The sequence below is a fragment of the Ornithodoros turicata genome, chromosome 1 (genome assembly GCF_037126465.1).
Source record: "Ornithodoros turicata isolate Travis chromosome 1, ASM3712646v1, whole genome shotgun sequence".
NCBI lineage: Eukaryota > Metazoa > Arthropoda > Arachnida > Ixodida > Argasidae > Ornithodoros > Ornithodoros turicata.
Window position 1 is genome coordinate 155,930,854 of NC_088201.1, and position 14,823 is coordinate 155,945,676.

Below are 14,823 nucleotides of genomic sequence, written 5' to 3' on the forward strand. Positions count from 1 at the left end.
AGAATCGTCGATGATGACTGCAGCCTAGGAGGTTGGCCCCATAGTCTTCTGCACGTGAACTCGCTGAGAATGGAGGCCCAGCTCCCGAATCCACCTCCATGGTTACTGAAGCTCCGTCAAGTACAACGTCCAACTTAATCCCCGTTTCTGGTAGACCGTAGCGGACCTAAGTGATACATACTGTCATTCTCAGGCATCTCGTCCTGCAGATGATGCACTGGTCCTTGTGGTGAAGCTCTCGTAGCAGCCTTCTTGAAACGTACGTGCTCCAAGTGGCCTTTTTTCTTGCAGAAGTTGCAGGTTGCATCTTTGAAACGACAGCTCTGGCCGCCATGGCACTGTCCACAGCGAATACAGGTGTTCCTTGTCCTGTTGGGAAATTGCAATCTGGACTTCTGCTGCTTGCTTGCTTTAGTCTTCGGATGACTCGAAGTGTAGTTGATGTCTCTCGTAGATTCGTTGATCTCGGAAACGTTCTTGTTAGCCGCCTCTGCAGCTAGGGCTAACTCCAAAGCAGACTTCAGTGTCAAACGAGGATCTGCGATAAACGCTTCTGGGTCGCCTGATCCCTGATGCCGCAGACCAGACGATCTCGAAGCATATCATCCAAATCCGTGAATTTACAGTACTCACTGAGTCTTCTGATTTCGGCCATATATTTCGTTATGCTCTCCCCTTCGCGCTGATCTCTCTTGTGAAAATGAAATCGTCGAAGGATCTCCGGGGGTTGCGGGGCGAAATGCTCTGTAAGTGACTTGTGCACCTCGCTGTATCAGCATTCCGACACTTTCCGTGGCAGCAGCAGATATCGAGCCAGGGCGTAAGTCTCAGGTCCACACAGGGTTAAAAAGACTGACCTCCTACGACTTTCCTCTGTGATTCCATTTGCTTCGAAGTAGAGATTCGTGCGTTCCAAGTAGCAGCCCCAGGCGTCTGGCGTGTTCGGATCGAACGGCTCGATGTGTCCCAGGTACCCAGCCGTTGCTCGGACGCCTTGCGACGTGGAATCTCCGGCGGCATCAGTGGCCATCGTCGATTGTGGTATTACCTCCGTATCCGTCGTCGTTGTGAAGTGGCCAACGGTCCAGCAGGAGTCCAACCAACCGACCTTTATTAGGTTCCGAACAAAAAGTCATTCGCGTGAGTTTTGCACGCCACACGCGCGCTCGCTCCAGCTACTGCGGTACTAACCGCGGGATGTTTGAACACATACATAACACATTTCGACTGCCGGGCTGGTTACAGTTTGCATACGTGCGCCAGAGGAATTGCTGATGAATGCACTCGTATCGGCAGAGGAAGTAAAATGACTCAAACCTGGAATGTATAAACTGATTTGTTTTTCTGTTGGTTGGTCGTTTCTGTTGGTTTGTCCTAGCGTGTTAAGTCCAGCGTCGCAGCTTAGATAATAGCGCGGTGCCACAAAAATGCACAGTTACACTGATGTTTCACAGGGGGGTGACTCGAGCCAACCCACGAGCTACAAGGCGATCCACATAAATCGTGCAAATCGGAGAAGAAAAATTGATATGGGGCGGGGAGGGGCGGGGGTCCAGCGTGACTATCGCAACAGTGCTTGCACTTACCAGCGTCTACTATCTCAGCAGAAATCATGCATGAATACTGTGGCTCCTAGCCTACCATCATCCCGAATGACAGCATTCTCGCCCCCGATTTGTTGAATACGAGAGGCGGAGCCTGTTCCGTTCTATTATGTATGGCATAAAATTGGCTCCGCCTCTCGCTTTAAACAAATCGGGGGCGAGAACGTTGTCATTCGGGATGATGGTAGGCTAGGAGCGTGCTATGTGGTGACGTTCATTTTCAAGAGTGTAGCCGACGATCATTCGGAGTGATATCGTTCTCTCCCCTGATATGTTGAAAACGAGAGGCGTACGCCCCTTTGGAACACTTATGCAGAAATGTTAATTGTCACAAAAGGGCGTACGCCCCACGCTTTCCACAAATAAAGAGTCATAGAGTCACTCTGTACGATGGTTGGCCTTCAGCGTGCTATGTTGTGAAGCTTTGCATGCATGTCGCCATTAGGCTGACTAACTTTACGTGTAAATCTGCTCCTAATTGATTATTTATTTATTTATCCATAATGTTGGTCGCCCTTTGGCAACCAAAGCATGAGGGGGGGGGGAGGGTGCAAATACACAAGTGACAGAAATGTAAAACAAAAAATACAAGCAACATGAATAAAATAAAGTGCACGGAGAAAACATGATACACAGACAAAGACAAATACCCTTGCACAGTACAATGAATAATAATGCCATGCAATCAACCACTCAAGGACATTACATCATACCCCTGTATTCCTCAATTTCTGATGAAAAATTACTAGAAGTAGATAAGGAGTCCGGGAGATTATTCCAGTCAGATATTGTCCTAGGTATAAATGAATATTTGTCAACATCGATTCGAGAGGGAGGCACACGTAAATGTCGGCTATGGCGCGATCTAGACCGTCAGTGACCGTTGAATGAGAAAATGTCGTCGGCCAGCAGCTTAAAGTGAGCCTTAATAAGGTGATGAAGGAAATTGAGACGGTGGATTTTTTCTCCGGACATGAAGTTGTTCAAGATTTTCCAAATCATACAATGAAGTAACTGGGCTCATACGGCGATAGGAATTAAATGTAAACCTGAGTGCCATTCTCAGGACACGTACTATTCTGCCTCTGTTGCTGTGCGTGTGTGAGTCCCTGATCACGTCACCATAATTTAGAATGGGACGCACAAGAGTTGTGTATAGGCGGTGAGCTTAGTAGCACTGGTGCTATGACACAGTTTACGTCCCAGGCAGCATAGTCAGTATAGCAGCATAGTAAGTAGCATCGATAATTAGTTAAGAAAGAAGACGATGCACTTTTGATAACGCAATGAAATTCACTGAGGGAATATCCTTACCGAAAAGTAAACGAAACAAGTCACGTGTGTTGGTGAATGTATCCTAAGTACAAATGAGGGTCAACAAGTGCAAATTAAAGTATAACTGCGTGTACAAATGAAAGACAATACACGAACAGAGTGAGCGCGACGCCATGGAGCTGCAGCCCTGTTGAGCATGTCGAGAGCACGTGTCGGGGTCAAGACAGGGAGAATGCTGTTTGGGACTGAAAAATGAGGCAGCAAACGCGAAATGTAAAAAATAAACGGTATAAAAAAGAAGAAAAACATTTTGTCAGAAGTGGGATTCGAACCCACGCCCACATACGTGGACCAGAATTCTCAGGAACCCTGATACAGGGCAAGGATACCCTTGAGTCTGGCGCCTTAGACCGCTCGGCCATCCTGACACGGCGACCACTGGCTCTTATTGCTGTTGTAATATGGCATAAATCCTGGGGCAAGACCTGCGTGCTGAATAAAGCCCCATTTTTGACTCTGGCTTTTTTCAGCACGCAGAGAAAAACGACGATTGCGAAGAAACAAAAAAGAAAAGAAAAATGCAACGACAAGTAGTAGCAGAAATTACATACGCTAGATGTGGTGAAACGATAAGACATGTGACCGTCTTTCCCAGTGGCCAGATTCAGGATGGATGGATGGATTTGAGGGATAAAATCAAACTGGAGATTGTGGCTCCAGAAATAAAACCGACTACTCCAGTGCGCTTCGGGTAAAGAGATCCATCGAGTCCAGAGATCCAAAGAGTCAGGAGATCAAACCGGTCACGTGACAGGCGAGTCAAGAGTTCCAACCCGGTCAAGAGATCAAACGAGCCAAGGCGTCATACGGGTCATGATCACGTCAGAAAATAAAGTATATCCATTACCATGTTCATTGTAGAACGATTGCGCTGTAAATGTTAACTTAGAAAGTAATATGCCCGGCAACATATATTGTTGTATGATTGTATGCTTTCTTACTGTTGAGATCACGTTGAGATGAGTTTGTGTTATCTTCACTGTTCTTGAACTATCAATTTATAAAGTGATATTAAACGGTAGGAGCCACTTATTTATTTACACATGGTAACGAGACTTTGGTGGACGAGACTGCACTTTTCAGGTTACAAAAATATGATCATGGTACAGGAACATATACCGGGTGTTTCAGTTAAATCCCCGGGCTAAATAATTCGCGAACGGGTGCACCAATCCACGAACTTTCTTTTTTACAAGTATCTGTCCGATACCACCTACAAGCTTCACACCGTGTGAATGAGTGGGAGGCGCTCATTATTAAAATAAAAATACAAATGAGTTTCGGAAAAAAGCGTAACCTCTAAAGCAGGGCACTGTCGGCATTAAAATGGGTACTACCCCTTTTGGGACCTTCAGTGGACACCTTTTAGAGAAAAATCTGCCACCGAAGCGGGTCATTTGTTGCAGTAATTAACTGATTTCGGTTTACGTATTTTTGTCACGGCTGGTCGCGGCGAAGAGCAAAAGGGCATATTTCATTGGTGTAATTCATTGGTGTAAGGACGCAATTCATTGATGGATAAGGGAGTGAAAGAGCGTCCTTTTGCGCTTCGCCGCGACCAGCCGCGACAAAAATACGTAAACCGAAATCAATTAACTACAGCAACTTCGGTGGCAGATTTTTCTCTAAAAGGTGTCCACTAAAAAGTCCCAAAAGGGGTAGTACCCATTTTAATGCCGACAGCGCCCTGCTTTAGAAGTTACGCTTTTTTACGAAACTCATTTGCATTTTTATTTTAATAATGAGCGCCTCTCACTCATTCACACGGTGGCAGCTTGCAGGTGGTATCGGACAGATACTTGTAAAAAAGAAAGTCCGTGGATTGGTGCACCCGTTCGCGAATTATTTAGCCCGGGGAATTTCCTGAAACACCCGGTATACAGTTGACGGGGGAGTTTTGGCATGAGAGGGTAAGGGTGATGGAAAGGATGCACATACAGGTAAAAATGAAAAGAACGTTTGTATTTATGTTCTTTTCATTTTTACCTGTACTTGCATCCTTTCCATCACCCTTACCCTCTCATGCCAAAACTCACCCGTCAACTGTATATATGTTCCTGTACATGTTCATATTTTTGTAACCTGAAGAAGTGCAGTCTCGTGCACGAATGTCTCATTACCATGTGTAAATAAATAAGTTGCTCGTACCGTTTAATATCACTCTTTGATTTACTCACCACCGGCAACTTGACATCGCCTATTTTTCTGCCTTCGTATCAATTTATACTAAGCTCCCCCACCCCCTTTATGTAAAATCCTCAGCAGTCTTTAAAGTAAATAAATGAATTGAAATGAAACAGCGAAGACTTTTCGCTGTTTTCTCTCTTCTTACCACGCACGCACACACACACAAAAAGTAAGCGAGAAAAACTCGAAATTGTGCTGTAGGTTACGGTGGACAGTCCCCCTGCAGGGCTTACTGTTGCCTTTTGCACCTTTATGGTCATTGTCCGCAAGCGCCGTCAACACGCTATGCCAGAACGGATGCTCGTTACCAAGAATATTGAGCTAAACTTATAAAGAACCGGCAGCTGCGGGGCTTAAAATTTGAATCCCGCACACAAGCTCACCCTCACGGCTTTGAAGCCGGACAAAAGCTCACCACATTTGCAACGGCGTTTTCTCACCGTACGATATATTGGTTGATTGTATTATGAACTATTAATAGTGCCGGAATGAGAATAAAATTTTGCTGCACATCCGCAGAAATATAGTATTACAGCGAATGATGATACGGCATGGGTCGGCGAAAAGCGCCGTATTCCAAACGCGAATTACATATTATGGGCTAGTCGCTTGCGTGTTAGACAAGTGTGCGGGCGTGAACTGAAAGACAAAATGTGCATGTTTCAATGACGAGGAATTTTTAGCCATCTAAAATTTGAACCAAACAATTAGCCTTTATAACGGCAGCTTTAAAGTTGTAAAACTTAAATGCAGCTCGTAAGTTTGCCTTTTTGTCCTTGTTTTATTATGCCCTGTAACTGCCCGTTTAACACAAATCAGAACTATTTTGTGTTATTCATTGCGCTGGCCCGCCGCGTGGAGACTGGGAGGCGATCCCTCTCGCCAGCTGTGCCGTCTCGGGTTCTTCCCGGGATTTCCTCAGGCGCTTTCAGACCAGGGGCGCGGACAGTTGCTCACCGGACAATCGCTCACCAAAACTGCTGAGGCCGGACAATTGCTCACCGCCTCTTTCACCACACTTATATTGTGATTTTATTTCGCGTTTCTGGCACTTGACTTTTTTTATGTTAGCTGAACTTCTTTTTTAGCTGTGTAAGTTGCTTCAAATAGATCTAGGAATCCACCAGTGAAGAGGGTGAGGCGAGGGGTCGTCCACTTGAAGGCACATCTGAAGCGTCTTTGTCAGGACCTAGGACCTGCGTCCATGGGGCGTTCCTAGAGGTTTATTTCCCAAGGGGGAGGGGGGCAGCAACGTGCTTCCAGGCGGGCAAAGCGTGCAACCACGTCACCTCCTTCTCTGGAGACGGACGCTGCGGACTGTGCGGGTGTTCACAGGTTCATATTATGATGACTCTGAGAAAAAAATCATGACCTATGAATAAAGAGTGCGCAACTTTACAAAGTAACCTTGTACCCCTCTCGGTACGCTCATGCTTGCGTCACCAGGATCTTCCAAGACACGAGACGGGGAAGATTTAAAATCACATCATTATTTAACCACTAAAATTAACGAATTTTCTATATCTGTCCAAGTCGGTTTAGCGAACGAAACCCACATTTTAGCACCCGTTAGGCTTAGTAGGGCGGAGACGACTGAACAGTATGGTGGTTAGTATATTACAAGGTTGGTCCAAGTTCAGTGTTTGCACCGCTATGTCCAGGTTAGTCTAAGTTCGCTGTTGGCAGCTTCCCGCGCGCAACTGTGCATTGTTTATCCAGATAACATTTATTTACAGTAGTTTGTTTTGAAGTGGGGATTTCGATCACTTTATTTCGAGGTACACCCAAGCTCAGCTAACAAATAAAAAGTCAAGTATATGAGCACCATAAATGATAAATAAAATCACATCACATAAAACAGCGAAATAAAATTACATATAAGTGCGATGAAAGAGGCGGTGAGCAATTGTCCAGCTCCAGCGGTTCATTGGTGAGCAATTGCCCTGGATCCTTCAGACCAATGTCGGCGACACCGTTCGCTCTGAAGTTGGCCCAGGACTCGAGCTCTTACGTCGCATTACAGCCGAAGACATGGTGGATCTTCTGGACTATTTTGACGCCACGTACGTCAACGGGACCTTCCGAGCTGTCACGGCGGGAAGCGGCAGTCTCCTAACAAGAATGCGTCGCAGGCGTACTGATTTTCCAGATTTTCCTGTGTGGAACGCGCTGGATGCAACACTTCAAGATGGAGACCGAACAACAACAACAACAAAAATAAATGAAGAAGTGATAATGACATGGGATGTTTCCCCGTGGTAGCCACAGGACCGAACAAACAATGCCTGCGAAGCTTGGAATAACGGCTTCGCAAAGCTACTCGGACAATCTCACCCGAGCATTTGGAAGTTAGACGATCAGGCTGTTGCCGACACAACACTGCTCCAAGCAACTACCGGAAATCCTCCAGCAAAGAGGGTGAGGCCGTCCGCCTGCAAGCGAGACTCAAGCACCTTTGCCAGGACTATTTGAACCATAGGAGATCTCCTGAGGCACCTGGAAGCGGTGGGGAGCTGCATCCGCCTCTGAAGCGTAAAGAAAGATAAAAAATAAAATAATAAACGTAATATACAGTTCTGCTGTTTCAGTTTTTCCAGGAAAACCTCAATTGAAGAGCAGTTTATCAATTTTTATTATTAATCATTCATAATACAATCGCAAAATATATATCGCACGGGGAGAAGACGCCGTTGCAAATGTGGTGAGCTTCGACGCTGAATGGGTGAACTTTTGTCCGGTGAGCTTTTGTCCGCGCCCGTTAAAGAATTTGTCGTTGTCGCGTCCTGTTCAATGGCCCCAATCCTCATCACGTTATTCTATTCTTTTATTGACACACGTGCGGGAAAACACTGTCTGACCGTGCTTTCCAGTCAACTACAGTCAAACCTCGCTTTACGAACACCCTTCGTTTCTCAGAAAATCGTTCGTAAATCGAGGTATTCGTAAATCGAGGTCCGAGGTGTGCAGTGCACAAATACCCCACCAAGCCACGGGAAATTGATTTGAATAAGTTTTATCTTTGAAAATACTGCGTAATTGTGCTTTGCACCATACTTTCTGCCGCGCGTCTATCCTGTTTAGAAGAGATGACAGAAGTCTGACACTTGACTCATCCACCCGGTCCTCAAAGTACCGTATCGCGCGCGGATGAGACTGCTTCCAACGGCAAATATCACCCTTGTCCCCGGCTGTCAGGACTGAACGCCTTCTCTTGGAATGGCAAGATGTTTCCATCTCGGAGACCTGGTCCAAACTCACAACCGTTCGGCTGTAAACGCCGGAATTATACTTTCAGGAAATGGTGAATCATGTTTGTGGAACGTGGTGGCGCAAGGACATTGTATGTTGGACCTTGACAGCATGTACTGAGGAACTTTCATTATCCTCCGGTCCATTGGCCTGTCCTCTGTACGTTCATAACGCCCGTTCGTATATCGAGGTCAGAATGGCTTGGCTACTTTGGGTCCGTTCCCTAATAATCCGTTCATAGTTCGGATATCGAGGGTTCGTAAAACGAGGTCAAAATACACGGAAAAAGTTCGGTTCCCTGTGGAGCCGTTCGTAAGTTGAGGGAATTACCCCAGCAGCGCCCTCGGACACTCCCACCACCACGATCACGTCCAGCATCGTCATCGCCACTTCGATCATTCCCGTCATCTCTCATCGTCATCTGTCACCACTCATATTAGACCCCTAGCTATGGGGTAGCGTTCCACTCCTAGAGTGGAAAACCTCCCCACTTCATCATCATAATATATATGTTGTTGTTGTTGTTGAGGGAATTCGTATATCGAGGGTTCATAAAACGAGGTCCGACTGTATGACCTGTCACGTTCATTGACTTCAACCCCAAAATGAAGGGTATACTGCTGGGCTCAGAGTTGTCTTTGTACTTTTGTGCGTATTGGCGTCAGCCGTCCCCACGTTATGCCAGATCTGAAGCTTGTGATTGTATCTCATTACGGCCGAAGTCTCATTACGGCCGATGTCTCAATATGGCCGAAAGTCTCAATACGGCCGATAATCCTTTAATCCCCAAGTGTCTCATTACGGCCAAAGTCTCAATACGGCCGAAGATGTCTCATAACGGCCAAAAGTCAAAATGTGTATTGTAACGTGCATTGACATGCAATGTTGCAGCTAGGTATGGATATACATTCCAGAGTGTATAAGCCATGCGGTGTGCCCTTAGGGCCCTTATCATATACATACACATATTGTGAGACAATCAGTATGTTATCACCACAGCACAATGCAGCATATTGTGTAATGTGTACACCCCAAACGTAGTGTTGATGTTGCTGTGAAGCAGGCTACTATGTGGAGTTAGCTACTTGTGGAGAGCTAGATGAACATCGGCTTTGTTGTGACGTTTTTTGGAGTCGTGCTACAGTCACTGGCCAAGAAGGAACATTTATCTCAGTCGACGTCAGTTTATTTTCATTCGCTTTACAATGGTACAATTCTTGCTTCTGGAATGAGTAGACCTGCAAGAAGCAAAGAGCAACCGTGAATAGGCTAGGATATTAAAAAAAACAGGCATTTGACTCTACATGGCTGGTTTTATTGTGCACAAGCTGCATACATGTTGATATGTGTCTGTTATTTCATACAAGGCTAACATAAATCTTCATCTAGACAAAAAAATGACAAGCCTTAAGAATGTGACGTCCAGGTAAACACAATGCATGACCATGAGATGAATTTAGTTGCATTAGTTCATTCACTTAATGGAAACATGTGAATATGAAACAGTGATACATTACAATTCATGAAATGATGCATGCATGACTTTCCTTTTTTCATTTCTTCTTATAAAAGTAGTGCACGAATTAACACTCGTGCACTACTACACAATTTTTCACTTCACAACAGAACCGTATGATACATTGGTAATCTTAACAGCTGACCTCTGCAGCCAAGACTCCCTGGGCAGCAACATCCTATTAGCCATGTTGTTGTTGTTTTTCTTTTTCGGTATCCTTCGCATAGCCACATAACATGACTGGAATGGAAAATAGCTGTAAATAACAATGTACTTAAATGACTTCCTCTTGAAATATTTATTCTAATCAGATATGCTTTTGCGCTTAGTACGGTGCAAAGCCTGCGCAACATTTCCAGGCGTTCGCGGTGAGCAATTCGAGGAGATCAATTCAAGTATGCCGACTTGTGCTTTTATTTTTGAACAAATATGACGACAAATTTTAACAAATGAAATATGGCTCACAATGATAAATCTGCTGTACGGTGCGGCATTATCGGTGTCTTAACTTCGAATGAATTTGTTGTTCCTAAACGCGCAACGAACTACAAACGGTGGATATCTACTAACACATACCGAGCTACATCCATTACAGGCACTTCAGCTGTTTTGATTCAGTCAAATTACTCGTATGAGAATGCAACTATGTGTGCATAACACACTGCTAAGCCAGACAGTCTACGAAAGCATAACTCACCAGAATTCTTGGTTCTCGGCCTTGGTCAACACTGCGCGATATAAGTTGGGACTGTGACGATTCATTCAACTCAATTTTCACCGGAACAACACGCGCTGCTCGAAGGACAACGACGGAAAATAAAGAGCCGCTTAAGTTCGCTAATTTGCACTTTACAGCACTACAAATCGATAGATATAAACACGTCGTAAACTACAACGGCTCGCTAACACAAGAAACGAGATACCCAACGTTGCTAGACACCATCTGAAGTTGAGAGCGTGAGAGTATAGTAAAATAATAAGATATCAAAACACGGAAGGAAGAGTGTTGATCCCCCCTCCTTCTATAGTATGCAAAACGTGATTATAGCGCTGAGATGAACATACATGTTCATGACGCGAGTTATTTTCACTTATCAAAAAGAGGTCACGTGGGATTGCGTGACGCTTGCGAAATGTGCAGCAATGTGCAGTATGGCGAAACGAAACTTGTAAATCGTGCATTGCACTTCATGGTAGCTGCCAGAAACGAAGCAAAGTTATGAGACAATGGATTACAGGTATGTTGGCATCTTTTTGATTACTGCGTATCATTTCACATTACACTGTGACACTGAATACATGCGTGTCGTGTCTCACAATGCTGGGGAAGTAGTTGCATGGGAAGTGTGCATGGTAGACTTTTAATTTTTGATCGCGTCATCGGAATATCGGCACCTCTCGCGTTGTGGCTTGCATGCATGCTTGCATGTGATCAACCAAGTGCTGTTCCCTTACTAGCGCTCCTTACAAACGACAAAACGAAACATGTGGGAAGGTATATTTTTGATTACCCATATATAACGAGAAAATGTATCGTTTTCAGGTTACTGCCACTACTCGTGCCCGCGAGCGTCCTGCGTGTATGATTACTCTAACGACGTCGCCCTCCACGGCGGAAGTGATTTGCGCGCACGTGTTTCACCATGAAGCCTGCAGGTAACATCTCATGCTTACCCTTCGGATATTCTGAATTTACATATTGTAGCTTAGAGGGATTCCGAATGCCAAGAGTGACACACGCTTATAACATTGTGACATCAGCGCAGTGGCATAATCACTAATGTAGTGCCCCATGAAAATGAACGAGGGGCAGTGGTTTATCCAGAACCTCAAGCACGAGAGGGGTGTTGAAAAAAATTGGGGAGGGGGGGGCATCATTATAGTTACGTCATTACAGCTTAACATATCATTACAGACGTGTCTGAAGCTGAAATTGCAAGGGCACCCCCTGTAGGGGGTGCACAGTCAAAAAAGTTAGGGGGGTGTCACTGAACATTTGGGGGTGTAGGGGGGTCTGGATAAAGCACTGACGAGGGGTAATCCTCCACCCCATGTAAAGCCTCATAAAACACCTCCTGAAATATTTTCCTGGCTATGCAGCTGCATCATTGTGACATATTGTCATTGTTGTCCATAATTCTTGAATATGTTTTGAATACATGAAAAAAAAAGTCTGCTTGACAGCATGTCTTGTGGTCATCATCAAACAAGAGCATATGTCGTTTTGTTCAGCAAATTTATACTTTTACTTATATGCTTTTTTTAATTTCAGGTGGACGTAAATTGTAGAAGGCAGCTAGTGGGGGAAACGATCATGGTCATAGGTCATGTGGCTCCTGGAGCTCCCAGTGGGCTCCCTTGTGGAGTAACTTTTCAGAACACACACACACACACAGTTTGCTCACGGAACCAACGAGTAGGATGTTGCTCGAATGCTGAGACAAAACAAATATCACATATAATATATATATATATCACAAAACAAATATCACATATAATATATATATATCACAAAACAAATATATATAACACATACAAATATCATGGGACACAATATGACAATAAAAACATTTTTCACTAGGGATGCATGAAACACTGTCGTAATATTGTGTGCATGAACCATTGTGTGTGACACAAGCCGTGGGTCACATCGCTTCGGACACACTTTGGGAAACATAAAACACAGCGATTACTAATAGGGTGGATGCTTCTTTTTTTCTTTTTGGCCGTGATGAAACATCTTCGGCCGTAATGAGATTTGGCCGTAACGAGACACTTGGGGATTAAAGGGTTTTCGGCCGTAATGAGACTTTCGGCCGTAATGAGACTTTGGCCGTAATGAGATGTTACCGAAGCTTGTTACCAAGAATACTGGACCCAGACACAAAGTACTTTGTCTTTGTCCTTTTTTGGCCGTCGAGAAACATTAAGGGGAAAGTGGATATAAAAAGCGCAAGCCAGGGTCTTGGGATTCGCTGTGTGCTTCTTTGCTGCAAGTCAACATGAAACCAGGCTCTTCTGCTTTTCAATGAACATAAACTTCGGTGCGCCTACACTTGTGCCCTCCAATCATCGGTCGAAACCAGTCATCCAGTAGTACAGAAGCACGCGCTGGCCGAACGCAGTGTTAGAGTTCGGTTTCAAGTCCACAAACAATAACAATTCCAGCATCTAGTACTATAGGTATATATTCTGATTCGTTGATCTCATATGTCGCTAATTCTGCGTTACTGCTTTCTCATAATTACCGCGTTGGACAACAGCAGCATGTGATTAATTCCGATAGTGTTAGTTCGTTCTTATAAATACTGCGTTCGATAACAGCAATATTTACATCACTACCCCAGACCGATTGAACTCTTATTGTAGTCGGATGTTTTGAGGTATTCGTAGGGTCGAACGAAAGACAGGGTCGTGCTTGATCGATTTGAATTCGAAGCAGGCGTAGCCCGCGTAATCCTGTCACTCCTGCGTTGCTACACCTTTGTGTTCTCTGAGGTGCGAAATGTTAAGGCGGTCATCTCCAAGGCTGTAGTCTTATTCGTTATCTTTACCCTTTTGTTTTCCTATCGTTGTCATTGCAAGCGTTTCTCTTTTCTTTTTTTCATTTTGTTGATGGTGGAACCTTAATTCCAGATGTACGAACTGCTATCGGCTGAGCAAGTTGGCCAAGAGGGCAAACGACCGCTGTTCAGGTACTGGGAGGTACCCGGGTTCGAATCCCGGTGCCGGCTGTGCTGTCTGGGGTTTTTCCTGGGTTTTCCTCAGACGCTTTCAGACATATGACGGCACAGTTCTCCTAGAAGTCGGCCCTGGACGCACATTTCCCCAGGGCGTCAGTCGTGACGTTGCCCACATACGTGAGGCCGACAACGGCAAGCCCTTTCACCATCACCACCACCACCACCGCTGTTCAGTTGCCCACCTAACATCGCAAAACGGCGTGATGACAGCTGATGCGGACCACCCGACAACCGCACATATGTAGCTGCAACCGTGCAGAGGAGGCTGATCCCGCTTCAGTTCTGGCAGGACGTTATACAGGGTGTCCCAGAAAACGTGCCACTGAATTTTAATTAAAAAACTACGCCACCTAGAATCATGCGTTCAACGGCATTTGTTCTTACTAGGTTTTTGCCACCTCCTGATGTGCATGTCATGTAACTTAAGTTTAATTATGTAAATTTTTGCGAACTGAACTCGGAAATTTGCCAATTAAAGGTCACTTTTTTACCCCACCAATGTGAAGAGCCTGCTGAATTTACTCAAATTAATGATAATTGACAGGAATATTGAGGAGCTATCGTATCGGAAAAAATTGCCGAAAATCATGCTCTACGGAGCTCGCAGAGGATAGCGCGCGACGAATTTTTCAACGAAATCGTTGTCAGTCCGGCGAAAGGAGGTTGGAAACCCAGCCCACACCGGCATCGTGGAAAGAGATAACACAGATATAGCTTATCGCGTCCGGCTTCGGCTGGGACCATACCTTCCCTCTCCCAATTTCAGGAACTGTCACTTTTTCTACTATCACTCTGTGGGCTGGGTTTCCAACCTCCTATCGTCGGACAGACAGCGATTGCGCTCAAAAAGTCCTCGCGCGTCATACTCAAGTGCCCCGAGAAGCATGATGTTCGGCTATTTTTTCCAATAGAATAAATCCTGAATATCACAGTCAATTATCATGAATTTGAGTAAATTCGGCACGCTCTTCATGTTGGTGGGGTAAAAAAGTGACCTTTAAATGGCAAATTTACGAGTTCAGTTCGCAAAAATTTACATAATTAAACTTGGGTTACATGACATGCACATCAGGAGGTGGCAAAAACCTAGTAAGAACAAATGCCGTTGACCGTAAGATTCTAGGTAGCGTTTTTTTTTTTTTTTTATTAGAATTCAATGACACGTTTTCTGAGAAATCCTGTATGTACG

At 44.9% G+C, this 14,823-nt stretch overlaps 1 non-coding gene across 1 annotated transcript; it reads right to left on the reverse strand.

The window, feature by feature from the left end:
- Nucleotides 1-3,190: 3,190 nt before the first annotated feature.
- On the reverse strand, nt 3,191-3,307 carry Trnal-caa (transfer RNA leucine (anticodon CAA)). Its single transcript has 2 exons — nt 3,270-3,307; nt 3,191-3,236 (listed from the first exon to the last, which is right to left on the reverse strand). It is a non-coding gene; the product is annotated as a tRNA-Leu (tRNA).
- Nucleotides 3,308-14,823: the final 11,516 nt, after the last annotated feature.